At 44.9% G+C, this 17,056-nt stretch overlaps 1 protein-coding gene across 1 annotated transcript in view; it reads left to right on the top strand.

The window, feature by feature from the left end:
- Positions 1-17,056, top strand: part of DOHH (deoxyhypusine hydroxylase) — an 81,231-nt gene that overhangs the window by 28,242 nt on the left and 35,933 nt on the right. The gene's annotated exons all lie outside the window — the stretch shown is intronic.

The raw sequence follows: 17,056 nt of genomic DNA on the forward strand, positions 1-17,056 counted from the left end.
TTTCCCCTGGAACTAGAGCTTTAGTCGCACCGGGAACAGCATAGCGTATTGGATGTTGTGCTCCCGAAGCTGCTTCATTACCCCTCTAAATTGTCGGCCCTCCTGTTGTGCTGGGTTGGAGAAGTCGGGGAATATACAGATGGTTTGGGAGCTCAGTCTCAGTTCTTTCCTCTCACGGGCCAAGTGAAGCAGGTGAGCTCTGTCCCTATAACTCGTATTTTCGCAATGATTGGTCTGGGGAAATCTCCAGGTTTGGGCCTGGGGCCAAGAGCGCGGTGGGTGCGCTCCTCAGCAAAGAACGGGGAAGTTCTGGGTGCCCCAAAAGGTCTTTGCGCAGGTTTTCAATAGCCAGTTCCATGTTTCCAGTTAGGGCATCCTCCGGGACCCCGATTATTCAATTATTCCTTCGAGATCATCACATTTGTTTTTGACCTATTTCATGTCTCTGGTGAGATTACACTGCATCCTGAAGTGCATGCACATTATCATCAGTAATTCCAATTCTGGTCTCCACCTCGGTGATCCGCGCTCCCTCACGAGCCAGTTGGGACCGCATGGACGCCACATTCGCCGTAATATCATCGAGCTTGTCATGCATGGCCGTGAATCCTTTCACCATTGCTTCCATCATGATCATCGGATCAGGTGTGGATGAGGGACCCGGGGCTGGCAGGGTTGGATCTAACTGGGCCTAACCCGATGTTCCCCTGCTCACTCCTGGGAGCAGACCTTGCAAATGCATACATAGACCTAGACTTTTTCCCTGCGCCAGATCCTTTAGTCCTAGTGAATTACAGTGGTCTTGTTCCGGGGGCTCCAGGCATCCCTTTAAGCAGGGCCCAGGCCAAACTGAAGGTTGCGGGGACCATATTTTTACCCACACAGGGTAGGGGTCAGTCGGCTGTACCTGGTGTTTAATGGGACGTCGCGGGGCTCCCGGAGGCAGGAAACCCCCACGTTCAGTGGACCCTCAGTTGTATTTCCTGGCTTCCCACCTTTTTAGTATGGGCTTACACAGTCGGGGCCCAGTGATGCACATGGGGGCAACCAGCGTGTTGCTTGCACCAGTTAACAGTCTGATATATGATGATATTTTATTTATATCGTGCTCGTACACATGTTAGTGCGACCAGGCCAAAGGGGGGAGGGGGGGAACAGGGGAGAACACAAATAACAATCTTACTAGGCTCAATGACATTGAGAATGCCATGTGCATGGGAAATGTAAAGGGGGGGGGAAATGGCAGAAACAGAGGAGAGATCAGAAAAGTAAATAAGTGAAATAAATAAAGGTGGTAAGTGCTAGGTTAAATAGATGGGGTATATTTCATAAGTGCAGAAGATAAGTGGGTGGGGGACTGTATGGGTACAGATACAGACCACAGTGAAAGGGGTTGTCCGGAGGCAATGCAGGAGGGTGGCAGTGTGGGCAGGTACATGGGCCCGAAGGACAGAGGGTGGCCAGGTGCACAGTGCAGAGAGAGAAAACAGATCAGCAAGGGAGAAGAGGGGCAAAGGCAGAAGCGAAGAGGAAGATCTTGGAGGTGCTTCCGGTACCGGAGATGGTTAGTTTCAAGATGGCAGAGAGGCTGTTCCAGAGGGAGGCCCAAGACGGAGATCTACCCCCAGTTTGTTTCTATGAAAAACGACTGACCCTGAGGGAGTTGGAAGTAGAGGAGCGAAGGGCTTGAGAGGGGCGGTAATTACGGAGGGATAAGATATTTTGGACCCAGGCCCCAGAAAGCCTTGTGGACAAGGTTTTTTAATTTAATCCTTGCATCCACTGGGAGCCATTGAAGGGATTTCCGAGCTGGAGAGCTACAATCCCAGGGTTTGAGGCCAAGGACAAGCCTTGCAGTCTTGTTCTGGATTCGTTGTAAAGGGCGGTGGGTGGCGGCAGGTAGATTTAGAAAGAGGCTATTGCAATAGTCCAACCTAGAGAGAACCAGAGCTTCTGAGGGAAGGAGAGGAACTCTGAGGAGGTGCAGTAAGAAGTTTGACTTTTTAGTGATGTCGGAGATGTGTGAGGAAAAGAAAAGTGTAAGGATGACCACCAAGGTTCTTGGCCTCACGGGTCGGAGGAGGGCCAAGGGAGGCCAGCCGGGTAGAGGGTGAGGGGAAAGTCTGGTGAAGGTGTACCATTGAGGAGGATCTCGGTCTTGTTGGCATTTAGACAGAGATTGTGGCGGCACACCAAATTTGAATGGCGATTAGGCAATCAGAGATGAGGGAAGCAGAGGAGGTGGCTGAAGGAAGCCTGAAAATGAGTTTGGTGTCATCAGCATAGCACTGGAAATTAGAACAGAAAATGGAAATGCAGTAGACGGGTGTTGCCAGGTATTGGTTGAAAAGCCAGAGTTAGACCCCTGGGGAACACCACAGTTAGAAAGGAAGATAAGAATGACTCAAGTTGTACCTGGGAGGGTTGATCAGAGAGGAATGAGGTCAGCCAGGCCAGAGCCTGATCGGTTATGCCCAGGTTGTCATGGAGACGGTTGAGCAGGGTGGTATGGTTGACCGTGTCGCAAGCAGAGGAGAGATCAAGTAGGGTGAGGACAGAGGGAATGTTAGAGTCAAGGTTGGAGAGCAGATCTTCACGGATGTTCAGGAGAGCAGTTTCCGTGCTTCTGGCCGCTCTGAAGCCAGATTGGTGATCATGGAGAGAACCAACAGAATGGAATGAGGGTTAAGCTGAGAAATGGCCAGCTTTTCCAGGAGTTTACCCAAAAAGGAGAAATGGAAATTGGGCGATAGTTAGCTGGACAAGAAGAATCGGCTGTGGGGTTCTTAAGGAGAGGATGCACAAGGGAGTGCTTCACAGGGGAGGGGAAAGATGCAGAGTCAAAGGAGAGGTTGCAGAAATCGGCAAGGGCTGGACAAGTGTATCGCTATGGTCCTTAATGGTTTTAGAGGAACAGGGATGACCTGTTTTGATGAGGCGTTCATAGATCGGACTTGTCTAGCAACCTCATCAAGGGAGAAACGATGAAAGGAGGAGAAAGATGGTGGGGGGTAGGTGAAGGAGGGTCAGCAGGCAAAGAAGTAGGGGCGAGAAGAGAGGGAGCAGAGCAGAGGAGAGGGTGGACTAGATGTTCTGGGTTTTAAAGGTAAAGTGAGGGGCAAGGGCATTGCAAAGAGCCTGGGAGGTGAGAGGAGAAGTGGAGACTGCAGCAGGGTTGGCCAGCTCCTTGCAGATTTTAAAGAGTTCAGCCAAGTTGTTAGATGCCGCAGAGACACAGGCTTGAATGTGTACTCTTCTTGGTCCGGACAGTCAGTATTGCCTTTGGAGCAAGCGGCAGGCCAGTTTGTCAGAGGATGAACAAGAAGTACTCCATTTCCTCTCAGCCGCCCTACACTTACGTTTAAGTGTAGCTAGGTCAGAGTCATACCAAGAATTGCACTTGGATTTGGACTTCAAGTGGATCCTCATGACTGGGGCAAGAGCATCAAGGGTAGCAGAAATCGAGGAGTAGGGCAGGGACAGGGCTGTGTCAGGGTGTGAGTCAGCCTGGGGTGGAGGGTGGAGGGTGGGGGGGGGAGAAGGTGGCGGCAAAAGCTTCAACTGACACACGCTTCATGGGCCAGATGTCCGAGAAGGTGGGTGGCAGTCTTGGGGTAGGCTTGGCTTGAGGGGAGGAGATGGAAAGATGAGAGGAGAGGAGGCAGTGATCGCTCCAGGAGAGAGGAGTGGTGAGGGGAATAAAGAGGGGGAGGCCAGAGGAGATCAAGACATCCGGTGTGTGACCAGCAGAGTGAGTCAGGCCAGAGGGGAGGATGGAGCGGGAGAGTGAATCGCAGATGTCGCGAAAGAGCTCCAATGCGGAGCAGGGAGAATCCAAATGGATGTTGAGGTCACCAAGTGGGAGGAGTTGAGTGGTGGAGACCAGGAGGGAGGAGGAGAGGTCTGCCCACCTGGAGAGAAAAAGGTGATTTGACTAGGGGGCTGGTAGAGAGTAGCAAGAGTAAGCGAGTGGCTAGGAGAGAGAGGGACTGCAGAGAAGGCATTCGAAAGAGGAGTAAGTCTGAGTGGGGATGATGGAGGCAGGAATCCACTCGGGGGAGATCAGGGTTACACGTCCTCTGGTCGGGGTGCATCTGGGGGCGGAGAGGATCTTGTAGCCATCGGGGAGGAGAGTTTCAAAGCTCGTGACAGAGCTGGCCGTGAACCATGTCTCGGTAAGACCAAGGACATCAAGGTCCAGTTCTTCAAGAAGGAGTGTATGACTGCAGAGCGAGAGTTGAGGCTGGCAAGACGAAGAAGGTTGCAAGCCTTAAAGACCTTCCGGGAAGGGTACAAATCAGGGGTACGCCCTGCAGAGATGTGGACGGAGCTTGAGGTAGGGCAGAGGAGGAAGGAAAACTGGGCAAGGTAGCCAAGGGAGGAGAGTAGGGGACAGCTGGAGATGAGAGAAAGTGGATGAGGCGAGGGAATCGCCTATCAAAGAGGAGGATATTGGCCTGAGGGGCTTGCATGATGACAGTGCTGTTTAAGTAGACATTAATGATGACTCTGGAGGTGTCGAAGGAAGAATCCATAAGGACTTCCCAGCTGGTGCCACCATTAATGGGAGAGGAGGAGTCTGGACAGAGCACTGAGATCATATGAGGGGTCCAGAGATCTGGCGAAGGAACGACAAAGAGGATGTCGGTGAGGATTTGTCTGGCAGAGGCGCTGGAATAGGTATCAGCAAAGGGGAGAACTTTGTTGGAGGCCAGGATATCCTTTTTAAATCTCTTCTTACTAGACTTAGTGAGAAGGAAGGACAGTTGATAGCGAAGCAGTGGAGTAGATGGGAGAAACCGAACGCCATGGGCAGGTAAGGGGAGGGGGCAGTAGGAGAAATATGCAAGTAGAGCGATAAGGAGCAGTCACTGGGCTAGAGTGTTACAATTAAGCTCCAGTTAAATGAAAAGCTCAACCCATATTGACTTCCCGAAAACGCACCCCAATTTGACTTCTCAAAAGCAAATGCTAAGGCGCAATAGGTAAAAGAAATGAGGTCTGAGTTAGAGGTGAGACGAGGAACGAGAGAATTAGAGAACATAACAGGGAGACCAGGGGAGACTGAAGGACCATGAAGGCAAAAGAAAGGGCAAATGGAAGGAGGGCCCTTACCCATGGAGAGGGAGGTAAGTCTTGATAGTTCATTTTCGTTGCTGAGTGAGCTCTGATGCAGTATCCTGTGCCTGCGTGGGGCTGGTGATTGCTGTCCCCCACCTACATGGGTACAACCACTCTTCACCCAGGCACCACACAATGTCCATGTATCACATTGGGGCAATGATCTATAGGGGAGGGAGGGGAGGGAAGACCAGCGGGCCTGCAGTCCCAAGGACCTCCCCTGCAGTGTTTCCTGCTAATGGATGGCCGGGGCTCCAGCGGCCTGTTAAGCGACGCTGGGTCGGTCTAGGGGCACACGCCGTATGGCGGGGGAGGGTGATGGTGCTCCTCACCTATATTCGCTGTAATGTGTGATTTGCCTCTTCCCACTCATTGACGCTGAAGTCAGCGACCCTGCTGTGAGGTGGCTCTCTCTCACCTCAGGGACCCAGCATCAGGCCGGTGTCCCTCACTCCCGGGCCTCTGCCGCAACCCGCCTAAGGGACGGGTAGGCCAGTCATGGTATCTCTGGTCCAGGGATCTGCACCGGAGAAAGGAGCCCCAGAGCCAAAGTGCCGACCCAAAGCAATGCACGAGGGACAGCCTCGGGGGCTGCTTCATATCGGCATCGGATAAAAGGCAGGTCGGGGTGCTTGTGTCTTCTGCTCAATGCCGCTAGTCCTATCTCCGCCACCCGGGCTGCTAGGATCCTTTGTTGCGAGCCGATGGTGCTCCAGTATCTTATCTTCTTTGCTGTGTAGTAGCAGTGCCGTATCTTCACGGATAATGCCGCCTCATTACTAAATATCCGTGTGAATATGCAGAGCCCTCTGCATCCCTTGCTCTTGGCTGCTCAAAACGCCCCATGAGAAATTGATTTAATAGTACCAGATGTTTATAAATCGCAGAACACTAAAAGTACTTATTTTCATCAGTCACCTTCTGTTTATTTTTTGGGGTAAACAAATTGAATGTGCTTCTTTGTGTTTTACCAGCCAATCGTCGCCAGTAATTCAGGTATGAAGTGGTAATGGCACACATCTAGACGAATCTTTATATTATTGAAACTTCTATTAAGCAGAGGTATGTGTATTTAGCCTATGTATCCACTGTGCTTCATCGTGGAGTAATGAATTCTCTACATTACTGTATTGATTATCCACCAGAATAGGTCATCTTAAGTGCTGAAACATAGGTGCACCAATTATCTTGCATCTGATACTTGATCGATGTTCGGCAATCCTAACCTGGGCCTCTCTTGTTGTTTGGCCAATGTACATTTCTCACAGAAGACTCTTATTTGTTCTCCAGTTTGTCATTGTTCTAAGTTTCCAATCTTTTGTGTGAATTTTAAATGAAACCACACCTATAAATGAGCATACCCCACCAAATGGCCTGGATTCCACAAGTTTTGGCATTTGGGCAGTAATGAGTGTCTTGCATGTACTAATTGGTATTCGCTTTTTTAAGGCGAATAGGGGTACATCTACCATCAGTCTTAACTGAATGAGAGGCTTGTTTTATATGCACTGTTTTGGGACAACAAATACAGACACCTGTTATTTTGGGCTTCAGCATCGAACCACAACCTGCCACTATTGATCTATATGGGAGATTTTACATATTCTTATGGATTTCTGGGAGGTTTTTGCAAATTTTCTTGACTGAGAAAGTCACTCATTCTTGTTAATCCACCAGTAGTGGCATCAAAGATTAGTGCTTGAGTTTCTTTTTAATTTTTTTTTTGTGTAGAATTTTGTAACTCATCTCAACCTTTAGCAAATTATGTACCATCTCTTTGTATTTATTTACATCCATTACAACGGTAGCTCCTCCCTTAATGGCAGTTTTTACTATTATTGTATTGTTGGTCTCTAGGGATTGTAATGCTAAGGCTTCTTCACTCCTGAGATTATGTATCTTTTTGGGTTTGTTTTCCAAGGATCTGATCTCCTAGAACACATAACTCATTTGGTGTCAGGTAGTCAACTGGTGTAAATGAAGATTTAGGGCGCACACCTGTTCCCAACTTTAGCTTAGCACTGTTACACAAACGATGCAATGCATTTCACACTCTGTTCATGACTCATGTAATGTCCATATTTGTGTATGTTTGTATGAATTTAATAAATGAATGAACATTGTCAAAAACACACATTTTCTTTTGAAGTGATTTATAAATGCCACTCTTGCCACAACGGGTAGCCGGTGCCAAGATGCAAGTGTGGGTGTGTTTTGGTCTGTTTTCCTGGTTCTACTTCACATCCGTGCCATTCTTTTTCTGTATCCTCTCCTGATGTTCTGGCAGATTCTTGTGTAACCACAAATAAACACTATTTGCATAGCTGTGGGTCAACATAACTAATTGCACTCTGCAGAGGAAAGTCAGTAATGGAAATATTTTGCCTTTTTTCATTTTCATAAGAAGGACACATATTTTGCTACTACACACACCTTGGTAAACATGGATTTGCAGGATCTACCAAAATGTAACGGTTTTTGACGTTTTGTGGGCAGGAGGCATAAAGCCAACTGTTTTGGACAAATGTTTCCAAAGGGATTGGTACAACAGGGCCGCAATCCGTAGGGTCTCGATCACCGAAAGGTTTCAAATTGTTAATGCCCATCAAGAATGTATACATACTTGCTCTGATTATTCATATTACACTATAAAAAAATGTCATCCTCAGAGAGCACTTCCATTAATGTGTATATATGGAAAGAATTCTGCAAGAACTTGGCAACATACGTACCTCAATCTCTTCACTGGATACACGTTCATCTTCTATACAACATGAATTAAAAGACTTTAAGAATGACATCAAACTGTTTACTGGTAGGCTTGATGATGCTGAAGAGAGAATTGAGTACAGTGGAAGACAGAATTGAAGGATTGGAATGTATGCAAACATAAATATTGCATTTAGAAGGGGAAATTACTGAATTGGAAGACAGGAATCGCAGAAATAACCTCAGTTTTTAAGTCCGGAGATGATTCCATCAACTTCTTAATAAATTGGATCCCCTCCATTCTTGGAATCTCATTCTCGCCCTCACTTGAGAGCCAACATGCCCATAGAATCAGATCCAAGTTTGCCAGAACAGATTCCTCACCTAGACCCATGATTGCTTGTTTTCTTTGAAATCAGCAAACCAGACAAATTCTACAAGCTGTCAAGAATAAATCCACTATTCTCTTTGAAAACAAAAAATATTAATGTCATCTGACTATTCCAGTCCTACTCAAACAAAAAGGAAGGTTTCTGAACATGAGACCTATACTCCAATCACTTGACATCAGATATGGCCTACTTGGTCCTGAAAAGATGATTATCACAATTCCAGATGGTCCAACCAAAGAGTTTACAAATCCTGACGACTTATATGGTCTCCTACAAGCCCTACAAACTACCGCGATGGACGCATCACCATCTAAACCGGTTAAGAATTCCTCATCAGAGTCTCCAACTCCTGCATTGTCCTTTAAGGCCCCTAAAATATCAACATCTAAAAATAACTCCTAAACGCAGTATGTCAACATCTTCTATTTGCCTAGAGGTACCGTTTACTTCTATTCATCAGAGAGGCAAAACTCGATCTCCCAATAAAAAAAGTTGAACCTCCTTTCACCACTTGATTACAGAACGCATAAACACACCGATTGTGTATAGTCATTTGTGATGTTTAATAGCACATGTATTTTTCCATATTTGAATCTATTATTTATTATTTCCTCCTAGCGTTTCGGACTTTCTGATATACTTAAACATTTCTCTAACTTAATACTCTCTTTTCTCCATCTCTCTGTTGTGCTTTTTCCATCTTCACACCTGACATCCCCTATAAGACTTATCTTTATTATTTTCTTCTGATTCTGACAACTACTATTCAGCTTTATCTATACGTAACTTCTGCTACACTACGTCTTTCATTTCGATGCTCTCGTTTTTTTTTCTTATGTTGTCTTCCCCTCCCTTTGTTCTTCCCTTCATGTACAATTTCAGCAATATCTATTCCAATTTACATTTAATTTCTCTTACAATTGTATAAATTGTTTCTAGAATACTTTTTGTCTTATTTTTGCGAACTCTTTCAAGAAACATAATTTCATTGACTACAGATGTCTATTAAGATTAGTACGTGGAATGTTAAGGGACTAGGACATCCTATTAAATGCAGCAAGGTTCTCTCTTTAATTACTAAACAAAAATTTGATATAATTTGTCAGCAAGAAACTCATTAGTTCAGATGAAGAAAATGTGAAGATCAAAGTCTCCTGGGCAAGTCATACATTATTTGCTAATGCTGTTGACAAAAAAAAAGCAGGAGTATCTGTTTTAATCAATAAACGGTTGAACTTCACCCTAATAAATGTGGAGAATTATCCAGAAGACAGGTGGATTATAGTTGAATGTATTGTACATAATCTTCCTGCTACTATCATCAATGTGTATGGCCCAAATGCACCCAATTCATCCTTTTGGTCATTATTACTCACTAAACTTTCGTTACAATCTTTTGATATTATTATTTTTAGTGGGAATATGAATCAGATTGTGGATTTCGCTTTAGACAGGAAATCAAATTCTAATTTTATGAACTCTAAATCCTGCAACAGCTTCCTAAACTTAACACCTAAATCTATTAGATACTTGGTGTTTCTGCCATTCCCAAACAATAGACTTTTCTTTCTACTACCCACCAATAATATTTTTGTAAATCCGTCCTTTGCTCCAGCTATCTTAACCTCAGAATTGGTTCACATAACTATTTCTGACCATGTAATAGTCTCTACGGAACTTGAATGGACCCCCTCTAACAAACTCTCTGAGATGAAATTCATTCCTTCTAAAAGATCAAACTTTCATTGAAAAAAACAATCTATTTATTAAAGAATTCTTTTAACAACCTTCCTCAACATGCATCCGTACATAATAATTGGGACGCATTTAAAGCCTCCTTAGAGGGTTTTATCATACAATTTGTAGCCATTAAAAAACCAAGCAGAACTAGTTCACAAATCTTCGTTGGCTTCTATAAAAGATCTTGAATAATCATATTACGCAAATCCAGACCCAAATATACTTAAAACCCTTACTAAACGCCTAGAATTCAATAACAAAGCTGCCAACTCTATCCTTGGATCCAAAACCAAAATATATAATAACTCCAATAAAGCGGGCAAAATGTTAGCTTCATATCTCAAGAGAAAGAATGACAATTCAATTATAACCATATTACATCTCCTGAAGGCATTAGATTATCCAATCCAAAAGATATCAGCAATGCTTTTACCCACTTTTATTCTGATTTATACTCTGATGATTCTTCCATTAACTCTGAAAATATAATTCTTTTTTCCAATCTGTTAAGAAAACTGAAGCAAATGATAGCTCTTCTCTTAATTCTCCCATTACTATATTGGAAATCAAACAAGCCATAAATGATCTTAAACCCAATAAAGCCTCTGGTCCAGATGGTTTTCATGTAGATTTTTACAAAACACTTCTTGATTCAATTGCTTCTAAATTCTTAGAATTGTATTCCCACTTTATTAATTTTGGACGAAGTCCTGGATCGTTTGGTGAAGCCCTTCTTATTCTTTTCCCCAAATAAGATAAAGATCCCTGAAATGTCAAGAATTATCGTCCCGTTTCGCTTATTAATTCAGACTCAAAAATGTATGCCAAAATACTTGCTAAACGCTTGGAATCTCTGCTTCCAAATCTTATTCATCGCAATAATTCGGGATTCATTAACCCCTTAAGTGCCAAGGACGAAATATCTCGTCATTGGAATTGCATGTGCAGTGCCAAGGACGAGATAGCTTGTCCTTTTTGGCACCTTGTTTTGAGCCAGGGGGGCTGGATTACCTTCAGTTTCACGTCGGCGTGCGTAAAGCACATCGGCATTAAACTGAAAGTAAAATCACTGCAGCAGCCATTTTCGGCTGCTGCAGTGAAGAAAGAAGGTGAGTGCCCTTATTTGTCAGCCTCGATCTCCGGCTGTATTTCAAGCCGGAGATCAAGGTGGGTGTCGTTCCGTGAGCAGCAATGTCACAGGATCAATAGAGATCCGTTTGTGGGGGAGGAGGAGTCTGCTTACTAGGTAAGCAGACGTCCCCTACCCCCGTGGACCCAAAGCATGGGGCCACAGCGCTGGAGACCCCTGGGGGCAGATGATCACTGCCCCCAGGGGTGAAAAGGGGGGGTAAAAAAGGCGAGGGGAGGTGGGAGGGGGTTTGGGGCCCTCAGGCCCACTAGGCCACCAGGGATATAGGAGAAAGTGGTGTCCTTGGAAAGGGGAGATTCTCCCCTTTCCAAGGACACCACGTATATGACGCATTGCTGGTCACGGATCATCGCAGAGCGCTCGATCCGTGACCAGCAACCCACTGGACCACCATGGAAATGTTTGTGGACGTGGGGGGAGGGGGGCTGCTTCAAGTAAGCAGCCTTCTCTTCCCCCCCGGCCCTCAAAGCATGGGGGCACATATGTGCACAACCCTGGGGGCAGATGGCTGATCATCTGCCCCCAGGGAAGGGGGGCAAAAATAAAAAATAAATAAATAGAACGGGGGTGAAGGACCTGGGATTTTTTTTTGCCCCATGAAATGGTGGTGGCCCTCCCCCTCCCACACCAAGTGGAAAGGGGGGGCACCCCTTGTAGCTCTCCCAGGGGGCAGATTTATGGCCCCAGGCAGGAGTACATGAGGTGGCCCCCCCATCCAATTGGGGGGTGCGGTGAGGGCTACCAGGAATTAGTGTGCAGGCCCCTCAAACGGTGGGGCCTGCAGGTTAGGCCCCTTCCCTGGGGGCAGATGGGTGGGCAAAAAAAAATGAAAATAAGAGAATTTTGGGTGGGATGAGGGGGTCCACTAGCCCTCAGGGATATATTTTACAGAAATGGGGGGTGGCCCTCTCCCCCTCACCCCAAGGGTAAATGGGGGCACCCCTTGTAGCCCTCCCTGGGGGCAGATATCTGCTCCTAGGAAGGGGCATCTGACACCAGGGAGGGCTGAATGAGGTGCCCCTCAGCCTGCCCTAAAGTGTAGTGTACCTTTTCCATTTTTCTTTTGTTTACGAAACTTGCCATGGCGTAGAGGGGCACATTGGGGCGCGGGGTGCCCAAACCTTAGTGTCCCACCCACTGGGGGCCCTGTCCCACCATTTTCGGGGGCCCTCTCCCCCCCACCCCAAATGGAGGGTGGGGGGTGTACCTCACGCAGCCGTTTGTAGGGAGGCCAACATGCGGTGCCCCCGCCACCCATTTGGGGTGAGGGGAAGAGGGCCCCCAAAAAATGGTGGGATAGGCCCCCTCAGTGGGTGGTACAGTAAGGTTTGGGCACCCCAGGGCCAGATTGGCACACCAATGTGCCTCTCTGCACCAAGGGGAGTTGGGTTACCAAAGGGAAAAAAAAAGAAAATTGTGGAACACTTTTTAGGGGGGGCTGTGGGGCACCCGAAAGGGCCGGGGAATTTTGTAATGGGACGGGGTGGTGACCCTGTCTCCCCCACCTGCAATGGAGTGGGTGCCATGTCATGCAGCCCTCCCTGGGACCAGATATCTGCTCTCAGGGAGGAGTGCAGGACAACCCCCCCCTTATCTGCCCCTGGGGAGGGCTACATGAGATGGGCAGCCCCTCCAATTTGGCCATGTGTGGATTCCCACGGTTGTCCTCTTTTGGGAAATGCATGGGGTTCCCTGTTTTCCTTGCTGGCTTAGACACTCTAGGCCCAAATCTGTAGGTTGCCCACATGAACAAAATGGTCAGTGGCGAAAGGCTTGGGGTTACCAGTGGGTTACCCTTTTCCTTTTGCGCCCCCGGTAGGTGCACCCACACATGTGAGGTACCTACAGATTTGGGCTTCTGCGTAATAAATTCTGGGCCGATTTACGCAAATCATACCTCTGCGAATTCCCACGGGTGTCCTCTTTTCGGAAATGCATGGGGTTCCGCGTTTTTCTTGGTGGCTTGGACACCCGAGGCCCATATCTGCATGTTGTGCTTGTCTGGAGAAAGTGTCAAATTCAGGTGTGGAAACAGACTTGGGGTTACCTGTGTTTTAGGCTTTCCCCTTGGCGCCCAGGTAGGTGCACCCACACATGTGAGGTACCGTTTTCATCGGGACACCTGTGGGAATGCGGGACGGTAGGCCATGTGTTGTTGGCGGCGTGTTTTGATGGGTGCGCCGAGTGAAATGTGCGGAAAATGCATTTTATTCCCACATTTCGGACTTTGCGGCGGTGTCTGGGTAATAAATTCTGGGCCGATTTGCGCAAATCATACCTCTGCGGATTCCCACGGGTGTCCTCTTTTAGGAAATGCATGGGGTTCCCTGTTTTCCTTGGTGGCTTGGACACCCGAGGCCCATATCTGCATGTTGTGCTTGTCTGGAGAAAGTGTCAAATTCAGGTGTGGAAACAGACTTGGGGTTACCTGTGTTTTAGGCTTTCCCCTTGGCGCCCAGGTAGGTGCACGCACACATGTGAGGTACCGTTTACATCGGGACACCTGTGGGAACACAGGAAGGTATAACATTTGTCGTGTTTGTGTGGTTTTCATAATGTTTTGACCCATTTGCTGGTGCCCTTTGTCACACAACCCTTTCATTTCCTGAATGTGACCTACATTTAGTCGCTGCTTTAGGCACCATACACTTTTGTAACCTGCACAAGTCACCTACCCTTGAAAAGGTCTGCCTGTGCCCTTTCAAATAATGGATGTTTGCTGTTCCTCACCACTTTGGTTTTCCCGATTTACACATGCTAAGTGCGTCTGTTCAGGCCATGAGCATAAAACTCCTGTGTACCATTGCTCAGTGTTTGGCTTGTGGTATTGCTTGTTTTGTAAAACACTACAAAAAATGTGTGCTTTCCTAACTGCAAGAGTCGGAGGAATGTAGTGGAGCATTGCTTTTCTCAAAATTCATAGAAGCCATTGCCGTACCAAGCCAACCATGTCCAACACATACCTTTTTTTTCTGTCATTTTCCCGCTTTTCCCCCAATCTATGGCATTTTCCCCTACCTAGTTGTTGCCTGATCTATGCAAATCACCCCTTCCTAAACTTGGAATTTTGTCTACTTTTCAGAAATATATGCCTTTCTGTCCTCCAATTCGGCTTTCCTACCCTTTTCTTCCCCTCCGTCCATGCATGTCCAATTGGCAAAAATGGCCAAAATCGCCTACCTCTCACAAAACAGTTGATAACCACATCAAAATATTTTTTTTTGCTTCCATTCAACCTGTTCTTGAAAGCCAGGAAATTGGGGAACTCAGCACAGCAAACCATTTGTTCCTAGCTCTTACAAGGAAAATACCACAGGCTTCTTTGTACATCATTTTATTGGCATTTTTTGAAAAAACCCACATTTTTCGTCCTTTTTGCTTATTTTCTCTCACCCCCCTACAGCAACCTAGGATTCCTGGGTGGCATTACGACCGCCTACATGTGGTAGAAAAAGGAGCCAAATTTGGCCAAGATATCTCGTGTAACAAAAAGGTTACGAGGCATTGAATGGCCACATACCGAAATCGCCAAAAAAGGCCCTGGCACTGAGGGGAAATACCCATGGCACTTAAAGGGTTAAATGACGGCATTTTTAGCTCATTTCCCAAAACTCATCTACCTCCAGATCTCAAAGCTCTTGGTGCATGCGAAAGCATTTGACCTTGTTTCATGGTCCCTTTTTATTCCAATCTCTAGTATGGAATGGACTTCCTCCTTATTTTATTAACCTCGTTACATTATTCTACCTAACACCCACTACTCGTATTTTAATGAATAACTCTCTCTTCCCCATTTCGAATTGAGAGGGGTACCCGTCAAGGTTGTCCTCTTTCTCCTTTTATTATTTAACTTCGCATTAGAACCCCTTCTTCAATATATTTGAGTAAACCCTGGTATTAACGGTATTGCTCTGAACAATATGGAAGCAAAACCTTTGGCTTATGCAGACGACATCCTTGTTTATCTTTCTCACCCTGCTTCTTCTATACCACACCTAATCTCTACTATTAGGGATTACTCATAGTTTCAGGGTACAAATTAAATTTCGACAAATCAGAGATTATGCCCTGTACATATTCTTGTAACAGATCCAACACTTTTATCTGGATTATCATGGCAACCATCCCATATTAAATATGTAGGTCTTTGTTAACTAAAAGATATACTTTCCAACATTAACCTTAATACTAGCTACATTATGAAAAAAGTTACTGAATTAACTGAGAAATGGTCGCCTCTCTTTTGTTGTGGTGGGGTCGTTTAGACACAATTAAGATGATGATTACCCCTATTGTCTTCTACTGTCCATCTATGATCCCTATCACAATACATTCCTCTTTCTTTAAAAAGCTTGATTCTTTACTTTTAAAATTTCTCTGGAACAATACAACTCCTCGTATTGCGTCTAACAAATTGAAACTGTCAAAATCCCTGAGTGGAGTAATATTTCCGAACTTTCGACTTTATCATAAAGCTTTCACTATGAAACAACTCTATAATTTTATTCATCATGAATCTTTCCTGAGTAACACTCCCCCTCTCTGGTGTGAAATTGAAGCTAGCTTTCTCTCTCCTTCTCCCTCTCCCTCTCCCTCTCCCCTCCCCCTGCACCCCCCCCCTCTTCCCCTCTCCGTCTCACTTTCTTGTAACATCTTTGTGGCCAAATATTACCTCTTACCCTTCTCTCCACTTCAAGATTATTTGGAATAAATTACTGGATGATTCGTTTAATAGAATTGAACCGGATGAAGCTTTCTTATGGTTTTAACAAACCAAATTCCACTAAATCTAATCTGACCATCATACATAGATGGTATTCGTCAGGAATTAAATATAAACAATTATTCCAAAATGGAAATTTAGTCCCTTTTTTAAATATTTGTACACAATATAACATTCCTGCCTCTGATCTCTTTTCATACCTCATGAATCTAATCAATCACTAAGATTTTTCCCACTCTTTCACCGAAAACCCTTTCTCCCTTTAAATCTCCTAATTAATAATCCGTCTAACAGGGCTGCGAAATTGTACTCGTTTATGAATGACCTCTATCCCTTCCAATACACTTAGAATTAATATTAATAGTCACTGGGAAATTGATTGGGAGTTTCAACCTTCTTTAGATTTATGGGTTAAAATATGGAAGATATGTCCCTCCACATCATCTGCTGCTAATCTTACACAAACATATTATTTTATTTTGCATAGGGCCTTTCTTACTCCACTACGTATAGCTAAAGGTTTAGTTGGTGCTTCCAATAGATGTTGGTCATGTAATCACCCTAATGCTGATTTTATAAATTTGATTTTCAAATGCACTTTTGTTCATTCTTTTTGGTCTGGAGTTTGGAGCCAGATGCAAGTAATATTTTCTTTTACGAAGCCCTTAACACTAATTTGTTGATTGGTTCCGTGGTTAACCCGGTTATTAGTCAATCTGATTATGCAGATCTGTTTAACCTATTTGTTATAATCGCTTTTCATAATATTTCTAGTAATTGGAAAAATGCTACCAATCTCTCTTATAATTTATGGTGGAACTCAATTTGTTCAATTCATCGAATAGATCGTTGTCATGTTTCATTGAATGACTCTTTACATAATTTCAATACGAAATGGAATAGATTCTTACAATACTTGAATAATAGTACATAATTAACATAAATGTATAACTGTTACCCAATTTCCTCTTTCCTTTTGTCTCTTGTTTGTATTCTCGTATTTTTATATGTACCACCCCTTGCTTTACATTAGTCGTCTTTTATCTCATTTCTCTTTTCAATATGTAACATGAATTGACTGTTATTTCAGGTTTCAAATATATTTCAGTCAAGTTGAACAATTTTTAAAGTACTGAGTATTTACAGTTATATGAAAATAATGTTAACCTTGTTTGTTAATTTCTGGCTTCACGTTTTAATAAACATTATTCAAATTTCTTT

The sequence above is a fragment of the Ambystoma mexicanum genome, chromosome 1p, assembly GCF_040938575.1.
Source record: "Ambystoma mexicanum isolate Mex_15411 chromosome 1p, UKY_AmexF1_1, whole genome shotgun sequence".
NCBI classification, from domain to species: Eukaryota; Metazoa; Chordata; class Amphibia; order Caudata; family Ambystomatidae; genus Ambystoma; species Ambystoma mexicanum.